The following is a 20534-nucleotide window of genomic DNA, read 5'->3' on the forward strand; positions in this document are numbered from 1 at the left end:
AACATACCAATATAGTCGTGAAGAGGGCACGAGAAAACCTTTTCCCCCTCAGGAGACTAGAAAGACTTTGCGTGGGTCCTCAGATCCTCAAAAGGTTCTACAGCTGCACCATCGAGAGTGACCTGACCGGTTGAATCACCACCAGGAATGTCAACTGCTTGGCATCTGACCCTAAGGCACTAGAGAGGGTAGTGCGAACAGCCCAGTCCATCACTGGGGCCAAGCTTCCTGCCATCCAGGACCTATATAATAGGCGGTTTCAGAAGAAAGCCCATAAAATTGTCAGACTCCAGTCACCCAGACTCCAGTCACTCCAGTCATAGACTGTTTTCTCTGCTACCTCATGGCAAGCGGTACAGGAGCACCAAGTCTAGTACCAAAAGGCTCCTCACCACTTCTACGCCCAAGCCATTAGACTGCTGAACAATTCATAAACATCGCCACCGGACAATTTACATTGACACCCCCCCCCATCTTGACACCCCTCCTCACTTCTCCCCCACCTAAAATGTACAGATTACCTCAACAAGCCTGTACCCCTGCACACTGACTCGGGAACCGGTGCCCCCTGTATATAGCCTCGTTATTGTTATTCTTGTGTTACTTTTTATTATTACATTTTATTTTAGCATACTTGGTAAATATTTTCTTCTTCTTGACTGCACTGTGGGTTAAGGGTTTGTAAGTAAGCATTTCACAGTAAAGTCTACACTTGTATTCAGCGCATGTGGCAAATAAAGTTTGCTAGGATTTGCTGCTGCTACTCTGTCATATATCCTGATGCCTAGTCACCTTCCAGAGCTACCTGTATCAATCCAGTATCCCTGCACATTGTAAATATGGTACAGGACCTGACCCTGTATATAGTATTCTTACTTAGTTTATCATGTTCTTCTTATATCTCGTTTTTTGTTCTACCTTATTATTAGTATTACATTGTTATTGATTACTGCATTGTTGGGGTTAGAGCTTGCAAGAAAAGCATTTCACTGTACTGTCACACTGCATGTGGCATAACATTTTTTGAAAACTATTGCTTAATATCCTGGAATCACCTCTAGTTGTTTATATTCACTGTGGAAGTAAACATCCTGATTAAATACTGACTTAGGCTGAATGCAGTCAAAAAACAGGTTAAGGCCACATTCAAAGGGAAGTACTGAGGTCCCAACTGAACAAACTCCTAGACATTCTATGGATGTTCTAAGAGTGTCACACATTTTCTCAGACATCATACCATTTTAGCCTACATTCTGTAATACATGGACCGAACTGAACAAAAAAAAAGAAGAATTTCACAAAAGACAACAGGAAATTGCTGTCCCGTTTTCATCTGTGGGCTTTCCCCATTTAAAAAGCATTTACACTTCAGACGAAAGGGAAGAATTCCAAATTGAAAATGTAATATCAGGATGATGCTCTCTTTTCCAGGTGACATCCTGCTAGCGCCGGAGGCCCCAACCGTGCAGTCACTGACAGAGACACAGACAGACACTGGTCAGAGCTGGTCTAAGTCTCCTCTGTTCACTTCCTAACCCCCCCCTCTCTCTCTCCCGCTGCTGTGCTCGGAGACTGTGGATGGTGAACCCAGTCAACCCAGCAGCAACCAGACCAGACCTACCTTACCCCACGCCAAGAAACAATCCCCTCACACTCAGTTACCCTGGGCTTGCATCTCCCTCTTGCAAGACCTCACTGTGCAACTAAGGAGGGCACATTGATGGACTTTTCAGTGGAGGTCAATGAACACTCTGGCTCGAAGACATTTATAGCATCTAAATAAATTTCCACGTGATTATTATGCAATTTATTTAATGACTGAGTAGCAGTTCTGAGCAGCAATTTAAAAAAACATTTTTTTATAGATTTAGCTGGTATGGCAGTTATTCTGCTTACGCAAGTGCTGTTATTCACTGACTGAGCCCAGGATGAAAACAGGACGAAATGTTTGTCCTTTTCACATGGTGAGTCTGTCTGTCCACCCTCTAGGCCAATCCCTGACAGTAAGCAGTAACATTAAGAGTAGCTGGCTGCACACAGTTTCTTAACAGGACGCCAAACGGTTCTAGTTAATGGAAGATAGTGGGTAGGACCTGAATTGAGCAAATACACTAAAAACCTCACATTTTAGACCATTAGCTGAGGGTTTGGCTACTTATTAACCTAAGTCAATGGAAAGTAACTACTAATGGCAAAGCAGAGAATCCAATATCACCACTTTTCAATGTTGAAACAGATCATTTCTCTTCATTCGTCAAACAAAAAGCCACTCATAATATATTCTAGGCCTAGCAACATGGAAACTAGCTAGGTAGCCATGGCATGAGCTCTCTTTTTAGTACAGGCTTCTCCTGACACCAAATAGCCCAGGGCTGGAGAAGAGACCTCAGCCACACCTATAAGACTCTAGGTCGTAAGTGCTGAGAATAGAGATCCTTTACTCCTAACCGTATGAGTAAGAATAAAAGCTATGCATGAAGCCCCATAATAGTCCCACTTAGTTGACATATTTCGGACACCCTCATGAGCGGTCCTAACCAGTTACGAGTTACCAGCAGGTGTCTTGATAACAGAAAAATGCAGCGAGTCAGTGGTTCCTGCGACACATGCAATTGCATTGGAGTTGTTAAAATAATGTTTAGATATTTCTTTATGATCAAAACATGAATAATCTAGACTTACATGCAACAGTATCTCTTGCAATTTTGACAACGATATGCCTAAATACTTTAAACCACTTGGCTAATAAATAAACACGTTTTGTTTCTTTGATTGTGTTAGATGAAAATGATACCTTTCAAACGTTGTACAGTACGCAATAAAGGAAAGTGACTTGATGCCTACTGTGCCAAAGTGATTTGGAGTTGTTAAACGGGAGTGACGTGTGTTGATATGTAATATGATCAAAATTCGACTTTTAACAAGCATCAGAATTGGTTAAAAAGAAATACAAAAAGATGCATGCCAACATTAGGCAATAATTAAGAGTGGGCAAAGTGATCATGTCAGGCGAAAATGATATCAAATCGTTTTACCAGGGATGGACTGGCCATTGGGAAATTCTGCCAAATGCCAGATGGGCTGGTCCATTGTCATCCCAATGGGCCTGTCTAAATTGGGAGATTTGCGGAAAATGATCACCGTTTCCCTCGAGGCAATAAATGAGCTGGTATGATAGCAATGCCAGGGACGATTTCTGGTCCCAGTCCGCCCTGACCGTTGCAACATTTGATGTACAGTCACATTCACCGTGGTTGTCTGAAGTGTGCTATGGACTAGAGTTCACAGATTGGTTATTCCCCATCATTTGCAGCAATGTCAATGAGCGTCATCACTAACTTTCCTTTGCAGTATCTCAAACTGTCGTGATTACGAGCTGAGAAACTTTTAGGAGTTTATTTTACTCCTAGCTCAGATTTTGTCAGGGCATTGTCTTAACAACATTCTAAAACCTACTCTGAGCTGGGAGTTTTGTTGTGGTCTTGAAACAGGTTTTAAAGACGTTTGAGATGCTTTGTGGACACGGGCTCATGGTTCAAATATTATTTCAAATATCTCAATTACTTTCACATACATTCAAAGTATGTATTGAGATGTCTTTTAAAATCAAAAGATAAGTAGTTTAATATGTTTGGAAATACTCTGAAATTATTTTAAATAGCAGATACTCAAATACACGTATTTGAACACAGGTCCGCAACACACACTGACAACAAGTACAGTGTGCCATCCTACCTACACTGAGAGGAAAGCTTAGCTCACTTACAGTTGAAATCAGAAGTTTACATACACATCAGAATAATAGTAAAGAGAATGATTTATTTCAGCTTTTATTTATTTCATCACATTCCCAGTGGGTCAGAAGTTTACATACACTCAGTATTTGGTAGCATTGCCTTTTAAATTGTTTAACTTGGGTCAAACGTGTCGGGTAGCCTTCCACAAGCTTCCCACAATAAGTTGGGTGAATTTTGGCCCATTCCTCCTGACAGAGCTGGTGTAACTGTGTCAAGTTTGTAGGCCTCCTTGCTCGCACACGCTTTTTCAGTTCTGCCCACAAATCTTCTATAGGATTGAGGTCAGGGCTTTGTGATGGCCACTCCAATACCTTGACTTTGTTGTCCTTAAGCCATTTTGCCACAACTTTGGAAGTATGCTTGGGGGTCATTGTCCATTTGGAAGACCCATTTGCAACCAAGCTTTGACCGATGTCTTGAGATGTTGCTTCAATATATCCACATAATTTCCCCTCTCATGATGCCATCTATTTTGTGAAGTGCACCAGTTCCTTCTGCAGCAAAGCACCCCCACAACATGATGCTGCCACCACCGTGCTTCACGGTTGGGATGGTGTTCTTCAGGTTGCAAGCCTCCCCCGTTTTCCTCCAAACATAACGATGGTCATTATGGCCATACAGTTCTATTTTTGCTTATCAGACCAGAGGGCATTTCTCCAAAAAGTACGATCTTTGTCCCCATGTGCAGTTTCAAACTGTAGTCTGGCTTTTTTCCTCCAGCATTTTCACAAGGTCCTTTGCTGTCGTTCTGGGATTGATTTGCACTTTTCGCACCAAAGTAGGTTCATCTCGAGGAGACAGAAGGCGTCTCCTTCCTGAGAAATATGACGGCTGCGTGGTATTGCTTGTACAGATGAACGTGGTACCTTCAGGCGTTTGGAAATTGCTCCCAAAGATGAACCAGACTTGGAGGTAAACCATTTTTTCCCCCTCAGGTCTTGGCTGATTTATTTTGATTTTCCCATGATGTCAAGCAAAAAGGCACTGAGTTTGAAGGTAGGTCTTGAAATACATCCACAGGTACACCTCCAATTGACTCAAATTATGTCAATTAACCTATCAGAAGCTTCTAAAGCATCATTTTCTGGAATTTTCTAAGCTGTTTAAAAGGCACAATCAACTTAGTGTATGTAAACTTCCGACCCACTGGAATTGTGATAAAGTGAATTATAAGGGAAATAATCTGTCTGTAAACAAATTGTTGAAAAAATTACTTGTGTCATGCACACAGTTGATGTCCTAACCGACTTGCCAAAACTATAGCTTGTTAACAAGAAATTTGTGGAGTGGTTGAAAAACGAGTTAATGATGCCAAACTAAGTGTATGTAATGTAAACTTCCGACTTCAACTGTACACACTGTTGAGGTGTCATTTCATTGTAACCTCAGGTTGTGGGACACTGGGTTTTGAAACTAGGTTGGTTGTTGTTACGGTTACCAACCTTGTCTTTAGAACCACTAGGTCATCAACACCTCAACAAGCTCGAGCAGTTGAAACAAAAACAACAACAAAAAAATCAGAGCAAGAGTCAAATTTGTATTATAGTGAAAATGATAAAGCAACACAGACAGGTAGGATCCAAAACGCAGCTATGCTAATCCAATAGTTTACAGGAGGGTATAGAATACCAAATCTATGAACATACGGTGATCAAACTGTTTGCAAGTCTAACGGACTATGGTTGTGCAAACACGTGACGAAATGGCTCAAGGCAGAAGCACTAATGATATGCTGTAAATCCGCTATACATCCAATGCCTCAATGGAAGGAAGACATACAGATCTGAAGCTGGCAATTCTATATGGTATGTTTGTGTGCGTGTGGGTTGGAATATTAAAATTACTTTCTTTAGGTTTTTATCCATATACTGGGGCTTGTTGAAACAGACTCATTTTCTATAAGACACACCATCCAAGACTAGCCTCCCATGCAGTATGACTTATACTACCACTCACCTGATATAAAGTGTAACCTAGCGCAGAGTGATCGGGGGTTAGAGGGTGAAGGGGTAACGGTAATCTGTCTTCATGTGGAGCTCAGCTCAGTAACTCAAAGCCATTATACGTCTAGGTCTGTGGACGTTGAAATCATGGCTGGTCCGGACCGGCCCCCCCAAAAAAAGACATCTGTGGATGACTGGATATTGAAATCAACGCCAGGGCGGACGGACCAAATTTCAACGTCTTTTCAACATCCATGGACTTCGGTGTCAGGTGGTGCTCACTGGGAAACATAATGGGCTGGTTTTACTTTCCCTAGAAAGATTACAATACCCCAGAAGTAGGTTGTGACGTAGCCCGCAGCTGCATAAAAAGCAACCTCAATTACACTTCAGCTTTGTCGACACAAAAAAATAAGACCCAACTCTTTTTGTTCATGTTATTACATAACTACACAGGGGTTTTGGAGGATGGTAAGAGATGTAGGCTAACAGCTAGAAAGAGAGAAGTAGGCTAACTCCTATGAGGAGCTGCTTGGCTCGGCTGCCCCAGTAACTCTAGCCGACCCGACCCGTCGGTCCTGACCATGGCCTCTGTCCCTGCTCCTGGGTTTGATCTGGGGAGGCTAAGCTGCTTGATGTTGACAAACTGGCCCAGGTCCAGACCCGTCCCGCAGGGCTCACACATCCCCAGCCCAGCCCATGCTGCAGCCCAGACATCTCAGGACAAGCCCCAGTCAGGGCTCCATCAGGGGGGAAGTAAATGGAGCACAGCGCCAGAGCAACGCTGCCTCAACACCACCAGCCAGCACAGCCACGTCGCATTATGATCAGCCTGTCGGACTAATTTTAGACCCAGTCACCTCTGACTCGAAGGAAGACTGACTCAGAGATTGTACAGTTACAGTACACAACGACTAAGCTATTGTTACTGTACAGTATCTGTATAACATAAAGCCTCTGGTGTCAGAGAGACAAAGAGTAGACTGTGAGGCTAACTGACTGGAGCAGAGATGTATCCAAGAGGAGGAGGAGGAGAGTAGACTAGAGTAGGGTTAATGGGTTTAACACACAAGGCTCCATATGTTGAGCATGTTTTTGAGCATAGCAGGCCAGGCCATGATGTTAAATGTGCCCCAAGGGGAGTTGGAGAGTAAAACGGCCACAATCCTGAAACAACCTCACCAGTTGTTAAAACCCTCTCCCTTTACATTCAGCCCACAAAAGAGTATTTACTGCTCTAAGACACAGACGTCAGGGAAAGACATTACACATATGGCTCTTCAAAACATGTCAGAATCTGAAGAAGAAAAAAAAACATCTGAATGATTCAGTCCAGAAAAAGAAATCTGTAGTTCCTCTCAGATTCATTATTATAATGGACCCCTAACCAATAGTATTATGGCAGTCAGAATCTGTGTTGTTGCCAAGGAAACAGGGCTCTTTGGGTTTGACAATGACCGGAGACAAGTCATCCCCAGTCCCCACAGACAGACACGGTCTGAGAGAGAACTAATCGGAGAGATGTCATTACAGAACTAAACTGATCAGCCCAATTTAGCTCACAGGAAGCCAGTCTCCATTTGGAGGAGGGCCAATATTGTCCAGCTCGGCCTGAGCACCTTGGTGTTACACTGACAAATGTTATAACGCCCGGCTTAGGCTGCCAGCGGCTCCATTCACTCCTGTCTGGTGCTTCATCGGCACTGCCCCCTACCCACACACACCCACCTCCAGGCCAGACCAGCAGTAATGAGAAAGGCCCCAATCATGACATTACCAGAGCTCCTGGCAATTACACCAATAATTAGAGCAGTTAGTTGGTTAATCCTCCAGCCCCCATGGAGGGCCACAGTCCACTACTCCAGTCCACACCTGGGCCTCACTGTACACTGCACAACCACAGACCTGGGTTCAAATACTATTTGAAATCATTTCATTATGAGGTCTCAATTGAGCTTGCCTGGTGCAATGGAACCAATAGCATAGTTACAAGAGCGCAAACCCTGTCTATCTGGCACTGCAGGAAGACTAAAGCAAATGCTAAAAGTATTTGAATGATTTTTGAAATTATTTGAACCCAGGTCTGCTCTACACACTACACTGCACTTGCCTCAGTCATTCCCTCGCCTCTCACTCCTTCCCTGCTGGAAGGCATTACACTTGCCTGCTCTATAAGGGGTGTTCAGAGCAGAGGGACTTGGTGTTCTGCACATGGTCAAGCTTCTGTTGACTCATGCTGTACCCGTTTCCAAAGCACTACTGTAGGTGCTCGGTCACTGAAGGTCATTCGCTGGTGTCCTTTTTCCAGCCCCTCAGTCTATGGGCTGACGTCGACTATCATGATCAGGAAGCCAACAAAAAAAATAATAATAATAAATAAATAAAAATCGGTGCTCATGCAGCCACTGTGGGCTGTGTGCTGCTGCGCTTTCCGCCAGTGTGTTTACCTACTCACACACGTCATCTCCCAACAACCTTGACCTAAACGCAGTGTCAAGCTTACTTGAGACAGAGATCAAATGCTCTGTCAAACATTAACCCGCTTACTGATCATCAAACATTTGAGGAGCTTTCGTCCACGTACTCGTTTAAAAATGTGTGCCAACTGCCCATACTTGGTCATACCAACACTTTTTGTGCACGTCTCCAGTAGGCTATAGTTTTGTCGCAGCCGTAAAAAAAAAAAAAAAACAGCCGACGCATTAAGTATTGAATGAAACCCAAAGGCCCACTAGAGCCATAGCTTGTAAATGTTAAATCACCACTTTGAAAACAAGGCTGGGAATGCCTGTCTTTTGTATGGCTGAGCTCAGGACAAGGAAGGAGAGACTGATAGAGCGATGCAAAGCGATTATTCTAAAAGAACGCTTGATAAGATCCCTCCCTCCACCACAGGCAGACATGGAACCATTGTCATTTTTTTATTATTTTTTGAAAATAAAATAAACTTTACCCTGTGTGGTCCGTTCTCAGACAGCTCCTGCTGTTGGCCTGGAGAACCGGAGCTGGAGACCCCCAGAGATGGAGGGAGTAACGGAGGAGAGGAATAGGAGGAGGAAAGGCCTCGTCCCACTCCACCTTGTTTCCTGTTCCCCCAGCAGGTCTGTGGGATCTCGCCTGGGAGGAAAGCAACACTGTGTCCCAGCTATATAACTCAGATTGGGAGAACTAGCTCGGTCCAGCAACGAACAGGACAGCTGGCAGATTAACCTGAGGAGGAACACTCTGCGTGGCCAGGAGGGACAGGTTTGGGATAAGGCCTAAAAACGAACATCTCGATCCCAGGCTGCTGCGCAATCCTAATTTGCTTCCGCATTTACAAATGATCAAAAAAAGTCAAATCACTTTCAGTGAGGCAAACCTGACGACCTGTACAGATGGAATGCCGTGTCAGAGAATTACAGACACTTGCACAGCGTTATGCAGTCTTAGTTGCGTTGGAATCATTGTCCATGTTTGGGGTCTATCGTACTGATTTTATGCTGGCGACGGGCAGCAGGTCAAGAATGGGTCTGGATTCCAGCAGGTCACTGGCTTGTCAGATCCTTCACGCTCTTGCCAGTCAAAACCACCAGGGGGCAGTCATAGCAACTATCATTTGCAGAGAAGCACAGTTTGAGCTCACTAGGAGATCTAGTGAAATAACATTTTCTGTTTCATCCCTGAAAACTGGTCAATTTCACATCTAGAGAAAACATCGTTAGCAGCATCATCTCATCCGTCTCCCTGTCCGTTTTTGTTCCATAGCTAGGCAAAACAATAAAAGCGTTATATGTGTGAACCCCTGTTTACTCTAGCAGCTAGATGTCAATCAATCATTCAGCATGAACTTCACATTATATCAAAACAAAAAAAATGCTTTTTGGGACTTTGAGCTGACGCAAAGTTATTTTACAGCTACACTAACATTAGGCTCTCCAAAAGTGTCAGGACTTCGGACCTATAATAAACCCACCTGGCATTCTTTTAAGTTCAAGTTCATGTTTCATTTGTCACAAGCACAGTACAGTGGTACGCTTATAGTGCAAGGAAGATGTGTACATGGAGGCAGGGATTAGGAGAAAGTGACTGGTAGCAGGATTAATAATAAACAGTATGGCAGCGGTATAAGTGGTGGGTGGGTGTGTGCGCATGAGAGTGTCAGTGTAGGCGTGATAGGCTGGTAGCAGGAATATATAAATACTGATGGTAATATACACAGTGCCTTCGGGAAAGTATTCAGACTCCTTGACTTATTCCACATTTTGTTACGTTACAGCCTTATTCTAAAATGGATTAAAATGTGTTTCTTCCTCAATCTACACACAATACCCTACGATGACAAATCAAAAACAGGTTTAGAAATTTTAGCAAACGTATTAAAAATAAAAAACAGAAATGCCTTATTTACATAAGTATTCAGGCCTTTTGCTATGAGTCGAAATTGAGCTCAGGTGCATCCTGTTTCCATTGATCATCCTTGAGATGTTTCTACAACTTGATTGGAGTCCATCTGTAGTAAATTCAATTAATTGGACATGATTTGGAAGGGCACACACACACACACACACACACACACACACACACACACACACACACACACACACACACACACACACGCGCCTATATATGGTCCACAGTTGACAGGGCATGTCAGAGCAAAAACCAAACCATGAAGTCGAAGGAATTGTCCATAGCGCGCCGAGACAGGATTGTGTCGAGGCAAAGATCTGGGGAAGGGTACCAAAAGTATTCTGCAGCATTGAAGGTCCCCAAGAACACAGCAGCCTCCATTATTCTTAAATTGAAGAAGTTTGAAAACATCAAGACTATTCCTAGAGCTAGCCGCCCGGCCAAACAGAGCAATTGGGGAGAAGGGTCTTGGTCAGGGAGGTGACCAAGAACCCAGTGGTCACTGACAGAGTTTCTCTGTGGAGATGGTTGTCCTTGGGGAAGGTTATCCCATCTCTGCAGCACTCCACCAATTAGGCCTTTATGGTAGAGTGGCCGGACGGAAGCCACTCCTCAGTATAAAAGCCACATGACAACCCGCATGGAGATTGCTAAAAGGCACATAAATTACTCTCAGACCAGAAACAAGATTCTCTGCTCTGATGAAACCAAGATTGAACTCTTTGGCCTGAATGCCAAGTGTCACGTCTGGAGGAAACCTGGCACCATACCTAAGGTGAAGCATGGATGTGGCAGCATCATGCTGTGGGGATTGTTTTCAGCGGCAGGGACTGGGAGACTAGTCAGGATTGAGGGATAATCAAGTGGTAGAAACATCAAGGATGATCAATGGAGGAGCGTTCAGAACCTCAGACTGGGGGCGAAGGTTCACCTTACAACAGGACAATGACCCTAAGCACCGGAGTGGCATCAGGACAAGTCTCTGAATGTCCTTGAGTGGCCCAGCCAGAGCCCGGACTTGAACCCAATCGAACATCGCTGGAGAGACCTGAAAATAGCTCCCCCATCCAACCTGTCAGAGATTGAGAGGATCTGCAGAGAAGAATGGGAGAAACTCCCCAAATACAGGTGTGCCAAGCTTGTAGCGTCATACCCAAGAAGACACAAGGCTGTAACAGGTATGAATACTTATGTAAATGTGATATCAGTATTTTATTTTTGCAAAAATGTATAAAAACCTGCTTTTGCTTCGTCATTATGGGGTATTGTGTGTACAGTAGATTGATGAGGAAATGTTTTTATTTAATACATTTTAGAATAAGGCTGTAACGTAAGAAAATGTGGAAAGAGTCAAGGGGTCTGAATACTTTCCGAAGGCACTGTACATGTCAATAGCAATAGTGATCAGTAGCAGGATAGACCGATACTAATGGTAATGGAAGTCACTAATCAATGAGCATCAGTGTAGTGGTAGTAATACATCTAAAATCAATAATCATTTTAGCAGCAGTGTAGGTGTGAGGGGGAGCAGTAGTTCTTAGCCATTAATAGTCTTATGGCCAGGGGATAGAAGCTGTTTAGGGGTATTTTGGTCTGAGCCTTGATGCACCGGTACAGTCTGCCGGACAGGAGCATGGAGAACAGTCCATGTCTCGGGTGGCTGGAGATTGTACATTTTTCAGGCCTTTCTCAGAAGCCGCCTGGCATGTAAGTCCTGGATGCCTGGGAGCTCACCCCCAATGATGCTTTGGGCCGTCCGCACCACCCTCTGTAGGTGCTTCCGGTTGAGGGCAGTGCAGTTGCCATACCAGACTGATACAACCAGTCAGGATGCTCTCGATGGTGCAGTTGTAAAAGTTCCTAACGATCTAAGGGGCCATGCCAAATCAATTCAGCCTCCTGAGGGAAGAGGCACTGCTGCGCCTTCTTCACAACTGTGCTGGTGTGCGAGGACCATGTTAAGTCCTCAGTGACGTGGACATGAAGGAAGTTCAAGCTCTTGATCCTCTCCACTGTGGCCCTGTCGATTAGGATAGGGGTGTGCACAGCTCCTGTTTCCTGTAGTCCACAATCATCTCCTTGGTCTTGCTGACATTGAAGAAGAGGTGGTTGTCCTGGCACCACACTGCCAGGTCTCTGACCTCCTCCCTGTAGGCCGTTGGTGATCAGGCCTACCATGGTCATGTCGTCTGCAAACTTAATGATGTGCGTGGCCACACAGTCATGGATAAACAGGGAGTACAGGAGGGGACTAAGCGCACACACACACCTGCCCCCCCCCCGTGTTGAGGGTCAGCGTGGCAGAGGTGTTGTTGCCGACTCTTACCAAAAGGGGTGTTCAGTCTAGACTTGAGCGGAATACCATATACCGGGGTATTTGGAAAAAGACGTCAATAACGTTGAAACTATTTAGTTGTAGTTCTTATAAATGTGAATATTTGTAGCCACTTTAAGTAAATACCTGCAGTCAACAGTGGAATTAGTAGAATGGTATCAAATGCGTCGAACGTGGTTTGATGCCATTCCATTTGCTCTGTTCCAGCCATAATTATGAGCCATCCTCTCCTCAGCAACCTCCACTGGCTAACATGCTAGTAGTTGCAAAGTCACTAAAAAGTAGTAAGTAGTTGAACATTTGCTAATTAGATAAATGCTTAAGTTGTCTGTGATGAGATTCGAATTTGCGACCTTTGGGTTGCTAGACGTTTGCATTATACGCCTACCCATCCACCCCAACAAACCGTTTTTGCCTTAAGTAACCATCTGTCTTGTGTAACCATACCATTCTAAAATGGGGTGTCTTGGATTTACGTACAGAATACTACAAAATGCTCTGAGACCAGGTTGAGTCACCAGTCATGTGTGACGTGGTGTTTGTTTACAAGCACTCAATGACTAGAGTACGTTGTCTTGAGTCCCTCACTGTTGATCAACATGCACTAGGTGACATAATTACAGTATCTAATTCACAACTAAATGATTGACAGCTAGATATCTAATAACTATTAAGTTAATTGGTCTTAAATGCTCTGCAGGTGTGCATTTGGTTTGCTATTTAGTAGCTGGTTAGCTATCTAGCTAAGTGGTTAGCTTCTTCCAAAATCCAGCATTTGCTTGGTAACAGCAGCAAATCCCCTCCTGGATCAAGAGCCTTGCTGTCTAATATTTGTTTTGTGCATGCAACAAACTGTGTAGCATTTGAGTTACTGGTATAGTTTAGGTCAGACACTGTATAAAATGTTCGCAATGCACTTGTTAGCATTAAGTTCGTATTCTCTATGGGATTTTACATGAACTTGTTAGCATTGCTAACCATCAGAATACAGTGTGTCAGTGGGGTTTGAAAACGGCGCCCTTGTGTTCAGTTTGGTTTTTGCACATGTCCTGAGGATACGCCCTGGAATACCATCTGGCCATTAGTGTTGACCGGTTTAAAGACCTTTAAAAAATCCACATGCGTCGAGCATCGGAGACGGTATAATAGGATTCCACCTTGTTCCGATATTGTCCTTTTACCTGTTTGATGGCTGTGCGGAGGTCGTAGTGAGACTTCTTGTACGCGTTCGCGTCCTCAGCAATAGCCTCAGGGTTGGCTGCAGTAGCCCTGAGAGCGGTAGCTTTGTCCTTCAGTTTAGCGTGCAACTCTGTGTTAATCCCGGGCTTTTGATTGGGGAAGCAGTTTACCTTCACTGTGGGGATAACATTGGTGATGCATTTCCATACGAAGCCGGTTACGGAGGTGGTTAGCTCGCCGATGCTGTCGGCGGAGTCCCGGAACATATTCCAGTCAGCACTAGCAAAACAGTCTCGCAGGATAGCCTCTGCTATGGTGGACAATTTTTCTATGGCGCATCACAGGTACTTCCTGTTGGAGCTTTTGTTTGTAAACAGGATGCAGAAGTATGGAGTCATGATCTGATTTGCCAGGGGGGGGAGTAACAATGTTCTCTAATCGCCCCTAGTGGTGAAGGAGACTTGTTGATAGAAGTTGGGCATCACGTGTGTCTTAGTGAAGCAGAATAAAAATCCCAAGAAAAGCAGCCTCTGGGTGCATGGTTCATAGCCTCGTACAGTTCATCAAGTGCTAGCTTGTTGTTGTGGCCTGACTATACAAAACACCTGCTTTTTGCATGACAGACTGACAAGGTGAATCCAGCTAAATGCTATCTCTTATTGATGTCACTTGTTAAATCCACCTCAAATAAGTGCAGATGAAGGGGAGAAGACAGGTTAAAGGCAATTGAGACATGGATTGTGCATGTTGCCATTCAGAGGGTGAATGGGCAAGAGAATATTGAAGGGCCTTTGAACGGGGTATGGTAGTAGGTGCTAGGCGGATTGTCAAGAACTGCAACACTGCTGGGTTTCACACAACATTTTCCTGTGGTTTCAAGAATGGTCCACTACCCAAAGGACATCCAGCCAACTTGAACAGCTGTGGGAAGGATTGGAGTCAACATGGGTCAGCATCAATGTGGAAAGCTTTCGACACCTTGTAGAGTCCACGACCCGATAAATTGAGTCTGTTCTGATGGCAAAAGGGGGAGAGCATCTTGTCCAAAAGCCATGTTTCTGAAAAACTGAGAATATTACAGCTAGAGCATCCCATTAATATAAAATCCATGACCGTAGCTCATCCATCTTATTATCAAGTGACTATACCAATAGAATGGAGGGAAGTGCTGGCCGGTTTTCCATTCACCTCAGTCTCACAAGGACGCGCTCTCCTGCCTATTTTTCGACAGCGTTAACTCTTGGGTAGCCCAAAGATTTGGTCGGAGGTACACAAAGAGCCCAGGACAGAAGAGACAAAGTCGACTCCTTTAGGGGAGTGAGAGAGAGAGAGAGAGAGAGAGAGAGAGCAGATGGGAGCCCAAGCCCATTACACAGATGTGAAGGCCAGTGACCTGGCAGGGGCTTCGCTTATTGCTCCCCACGCCCCAACATCCAACGCTATGATAGGCTGATCAGGTTTCCAACTGTCAAGCCTCCCTGTGTTCAGCTTTGGCACTGGCATAGGCTGTGGAGTTGCACTTAGGCAGGAGGGCGGGCACAGTTAGGCCTGTGTGTACTGTGTAGGGGAGTGAACCATGATGCCACGTGACCAGACAAGCCTGGCACAGGCTTCACTCTAATCTCACCAGAGCCTTATTAGAGAGACAAGGGGAACAGCCAAGACTGAAGAACATGAAGATTTATTTACTTTGTACAAGGTACTGAATTCCTCTGGAGTGGATTGTAATGTGGTGAAATAAATCATGGTAATTCCTAAAAGGGATATTTATCCACATTTTTTTATTTTAAAATGATCTCTTTTTGAGTGATGATACTTGGCTTATCTTCTGGGGTCACTGTTAGTGGGATAGAAATGGAGAAGCTAGGTGTGGAATTAGGGTGACCACATGTCCTGGATTGTGCAGGACAGTCCCACATGCTGGCCCTTTGTCCTGGAACCAAACAATCATGTCTTGCATTTTATCAACAAATTCAAAACACTAATACATTTTTTTTTTTAAATAATAAAATAAAAAGAGGTTGATTTGTCCCCGTATTTCAGTCAGACATTCCAACCTGCCTCTTTTGCTGTGATGTAGCACTTTTGACATACATACATCCTCTGTCCAGTGTCTGTTCTTTTGCCCATCTTAATCTTTTCTTTTTATTGGCCAGTCTGAGATATGGCTTTTTCTTTGCAACTCTGCCTAGAAGGCCAGCATCCCGGAGTCGCCTCTTCACTTGACGTTGAGACTGGTGTTTTGCGGGTACTGTAAATTTGTCCTTTGGTCTGGAGTCCAAATTGGAGATATTTGGTTCCAACCGACATGCGTCTTTGTGAGACGAGGTGTGGGTGACTGGATGATCTCCGCATGTGTGGTTCCCACCGTAAAGCGTGGTGTTATTGTGCTGGGGTGCTTTGCTGGAGACACTGTTCGTGATTTATTTATCTGCAGCGATACGCCACCCCATCTGGTTTGGGCTTTGTGGTACTAGCAATTGTTTTTCAACAGGACAATGACCCAACACACCTCCAGGCTGTTTAAGGGCTATTTGACCAAGAAGGAGAGTGATGGTGTGCTGCATTAGATGACCTGGCCTCCACAATCCCCCGACCTCAATCAAATTGAGATGGTTTGGGATGAGTCGGACCACAAAGTGAAGGAAAAGCAGCCAACAATTGCTCAGCATTTGTGGGAGCTCCTTCAAGACTGTTGGAAAAGCATTCCAGGTGAAGCTGGTTGAGAGTATGCAACGCTGTCATCAAGACATAAAATATATTTTGATTTGTTGAACACTTTTTTGGTTACTACATGATTCCATGTGTTATTTCATTGTTTTGATGTCTTCACTATTATTCTACAATGTAGAAAATAGTAAACTTAAAGAAAAACCCTGGAATGAGTAGGTGTGTCCAAACCTTTGACTGGTACTGAGATATATAGCTCTATATACCTATAAGGATGTGTTACTGGTGATGTTAAACACTTCTCCAATAGTTGTTGAGATGTGATATTCTGCGCAGCGTAGGCCAATGTCATAGTCAACCAATCACATTTGTCAAATGCTTTCAGTCTAAATTCCAGCTAAACTTGGAGACAACAGTTAACTACTTACAAAAAGTGTGCTTCTGATGAAGTGCTTCAACAGTAAGTCAGGAGGATACAGACAGCTCAAGAGGTATGCTAAGATATGCAGAAAAATATACATTTTTTACATAGAATTAAGCATGATGATTATGACTTTAGATTGCAGGAAAGATCTGTTTCAGGCGTTTGAAAAACAGACCACACCCCAGCCATCTTAATGTACTGGGATTTCTGGGTTGCATGACACCCCTGACCACAGCGCACAGAAAAGGCGAGGGTCTTTTTTTTTTTTCTACGCAAATCTCCTTAACCATTATCGTAAAGCATTAAGAACTACTGAGCTGTTTTGAGGCCATAGAGAAATATTTACTACCTCATGACAGGATGATGAATACAAGACCACACAATATACCGGCAGAAAGATTACCCTGACCTCTGACCCTCAACTAGCAACTTTGAATTGCTCACTTGTGGCAGAAGAGCACAGAATAGAAAGAAGCCTGCTGGGAAATTGGAACAGTGCTCTTCCTTAGATCTTTAGTACTGGGGCAATGAGGGGCACAACGCCTCATCAAACCAACAGTAACTGGCCAGTACAGCCTAGCTGTCCCTGACTGCCCTCTCCTCATCACAGCACAGTCGAGACATACCCGCACAATGAATTTACATGTCCCCCTCCTGATAGCCAGTAAGGTGTTAGGATAATTTACTGACAGGGACGCGTACTTCACACACACGTGCCATGAGTTTACAGACACCACCTGATCTGTGATCACTCCTCTCCCGCTATCCTCACACAACTAATACCACTAGATTAGCTAGTAATAATTTGTTTATCCTTTTCAGTTGGCAAGTTGAATGGGGATCAAGTGGCTTTCATTCGGTTTTCATCGGGAGGGCTAAGCCTAGGCCCAAAGCAAAGAGTTTGTACCCCTGCCCCCCATTTGCAGGGGTAACCACGGACCATACTAATTGGATTAAAAAGGGGATTCTAGATTTTCATTTAGATTTGGCAGCTCTGGGGAAATGTCTAAATGCCATGACGTCAGTTAAACTGTGAGCGGCAATGACCCACATTGATGACCAACTAACCTGGCCAACGGTCAGGCTGACATTCTTGAAGGAGAAGTTTAGTTAGAATTAAAAATAAATAAGAAAGTAAAATAATAAATAAAATAAAAACCTGCAACATTATATTCAATTTTCCTACACAGAACTGTGCAGGCCAGCGGTGTCTTTATAGCATCCCGACACACCCGGCCTGTACAGCTGATTAGGAGAAGTGGCTTGAGTCACACAAAATGGAACAGATTTGCTTGTTAAAAAGTTAAGATTTATGGCAAATGGCCAAGAGGGGCTGGCATTGTTTTCACAGTCCCAACACCCAGATGACATTTTTATTTTTTATTTTTTTATAAGCAAACCTGGACAATAGTTAGGTTGAAGTTGAATCCTGAGGTTAAATGCCTTGCTCTTTTCTCTGGGTGTAAATATATTTATTCAAGAAGTTACTCTTTAGCTAAATTCCCCTGACATGGCAGTTCATGCTCTTTTGTGAGGTGCACCATAAATAGAAAAAGGTAAAAGTACAAATCTAATGCTATCTAGACCTAAGTCTATACACCAGTTCTTTGACATCAGCATTGCTAGACTAGTTGTGCATTGCAACTGAATAGGCTACCAGAGAATAAACATGTTTGGAATTTTCTCTATCCACTTTTAAAGAATTGCTCTAGCACATTCAGGATGAACAACATAAATTTCAACATCAAACAATGTCTTTATACATTCCAACTGAAATTAAACAGGCCCTGGTACGCATGTAACTTGGTTGCAACTGCCAAATATGCTTTCAGACATGTTCTGCTATTCCCTGGTAGGAGCAGTGGTCACTGTACTTTAAGCCAATATTTGCAACATTCACCCTGGCTTTCCTAATACTGTACCTAACCCTCAGTTCAAATCCAAACCTTTGTGTGTATAAACTCACATGGCCTATGCGTTACTGATAGATGCACACAAACAAACTCTACACACACCCACATATCATTATTCTTTAGTTGCATTTGTGTAAATTTGTGTCTTTAAAAAAAAGTGGGGCCTCCTGAGTGGCGCAGCCGTCTACAGAGGCGTCACTACAGACCCGGGTTTGATCCCTGGCTGTATCATAACCAGCCGTGATTGCGAGTCCCATAAGGCGGCGCACAATTGGCCCAGCGTCGTCTGGGTTAGGGGAGGGTTTGGCTGAGGGGGGGGGGCTTAACTTGGCTTAATGTGCTCTAGCGACTCATTGTGGTGGGCCGAGGGACTGCAGGCTGAACGCTGTCGTCAGTTGAAAGGTGTTTCCGCCGACACATTGGGGTGGCTGGCTTCCGGGTTAAGAAGCGCGGTTTGGCGGGTCATGTTTCGGAGGACGCATGACTCGACCTTCACCTCCCGAGCCCATTGTGGAGTTGCAGCGATGAGACAAGATCGAAAATGGGGAGAAAAGGGGATAAAAAAAATACTAATAATTATGAAAAGTATTTTTGTCTAGTGTCTTTTTTGCTACAGTTGAAGTCATTAAAACTCGTTTTTCAACCACTCCACAAAGTTCTTGTTAACAAACTATAGTTTTGGCAAGTCGGTTAGGACATCTACTTTGCGCATGACAAGTAATTTTTCCAACAATTGTTTACAGAACGATTATTTCACTTAGTCACAATTCCACTGGGTCAGAAGTCTACATACACTAAGTTGACTGTGCCTTTAAACAGCTTGGAAAATTCCAGAAAATTATGTCATGGCTTTAGAAGCTTCTGATAGGCTATTTGACATCATTTGAGTCAATTGGAGGTGTACTTGTGGATGTATTTCAAGGCCTACCTTCAAACTCAGTGCCTCTGCTTGATATCATGGGAAAATCAAAAGAAATCAGCCAAGAGCTCAGAAAAAAAAATTGTAGACCTCCACAAGTCTGGTTCATCCTTGGGAGCAATTTCCAAACGCCTGAAGGTGCCACGTTCATCTGTACAAACAATAGTACGCAAGTATAAACACCATGGGACCACACAGCCGTCATATAGTTCAGGAAGGAGATGCGTTCTGTCTCCTAGAGATTAACGTACTTTGGTGCGGAAAGTGCAAATCAATCCCAGAACAACAGTAAAAGGACCTTGTGAAGATGCAGGAGAAAACAGGTACAAAAGTATCTATATCCACAGTAAAACGATGCCATTGGCGTCAGCTAATGGGGATCCTAATAAAAATCATAAAACCTCCATTTCAACTGAACAGCTTGTGATAACGCTAGCATAATGCCATGCATTTTACACCTCAAGAACTCTCTAGTCGACATGAACAATTGCAGGCTGGCCACAAAAAAAACTGGTCTGCTAGTTTAAACATCAAGGAGGCCCGAATACCAGTAAGAATGTATTTTATACAGAATTTCTTAGAGACCCATAGCCATCTACCTAAGCAGATGAGGGCCAGTCCACCAAACTTTTTAACCCGGTCTGTGGTTTAAGATTACAGTTTAGTCATGCGTAGTGCCATAGAAATAGAGCACATCTTATGATGGCAAGCATCACATAAGTGATCAATACAAGATGTATCAGTTGAGAAATACAGGTCGAATAAACACTACCAATATTTTTTTTAATTGTGCATGCCTACACTTAGGCTAGTCTTTGTTCCTGAAAATGAATTTATATAAATAAATGGTAAACGTTTACATATTATTGCAGAGATTCATGAAAGTCTTAACAATCCTTGTCCGGCTAGGAAACTTAAATTTTTTTCAACTGTAAAAAAAAGGGATAAAGGATTTTGTGTAC

General features: G+C 43.6%; 1 protein-coding gene across 2 annotated transcripts in view; it reads right to left on the minus strand.

Annotated features, from left to right (window-relative positions):
* The window catches only part of slc16a10 (solute carrier family 16 member 10), a 63077-nt gene that overhangs the window by 35288 nt on the left and 7255 nt on the right, over positions 1-20534 (minus strand). The window contains exon 1 of one of the 2 annotated variants that reach the window (XM_014205020.2): positions 13649-14017. The exons of the other annotated variant lie outside the window; for it this stretch is intronic. The gene's annotated coding sequence lies outside the window, so the exon portion shown is untranslated. Of the gene's footprint in view, positions 1-13648; positions 14018-20534 lie in introns of those variants that run through there. 2 annotated transcript variants of the gene reach the window in all.

The sequence above is a fragment of the Salmo salar genome, chromosome ssa06 (genome assembly GCF_905237065.1).
Source record: "Salmo salar chromosome ssa06, Ssal_v3.1, whole genome shotgun sequence".
In the NCBI taxonomy this organism is placed as follows: domain Eukaryota; kingdom Metazoa; phylum Chordata; class Actinopteri; order Salmoniformes; family Salmonidae; genus Salmo; species Salmo salar.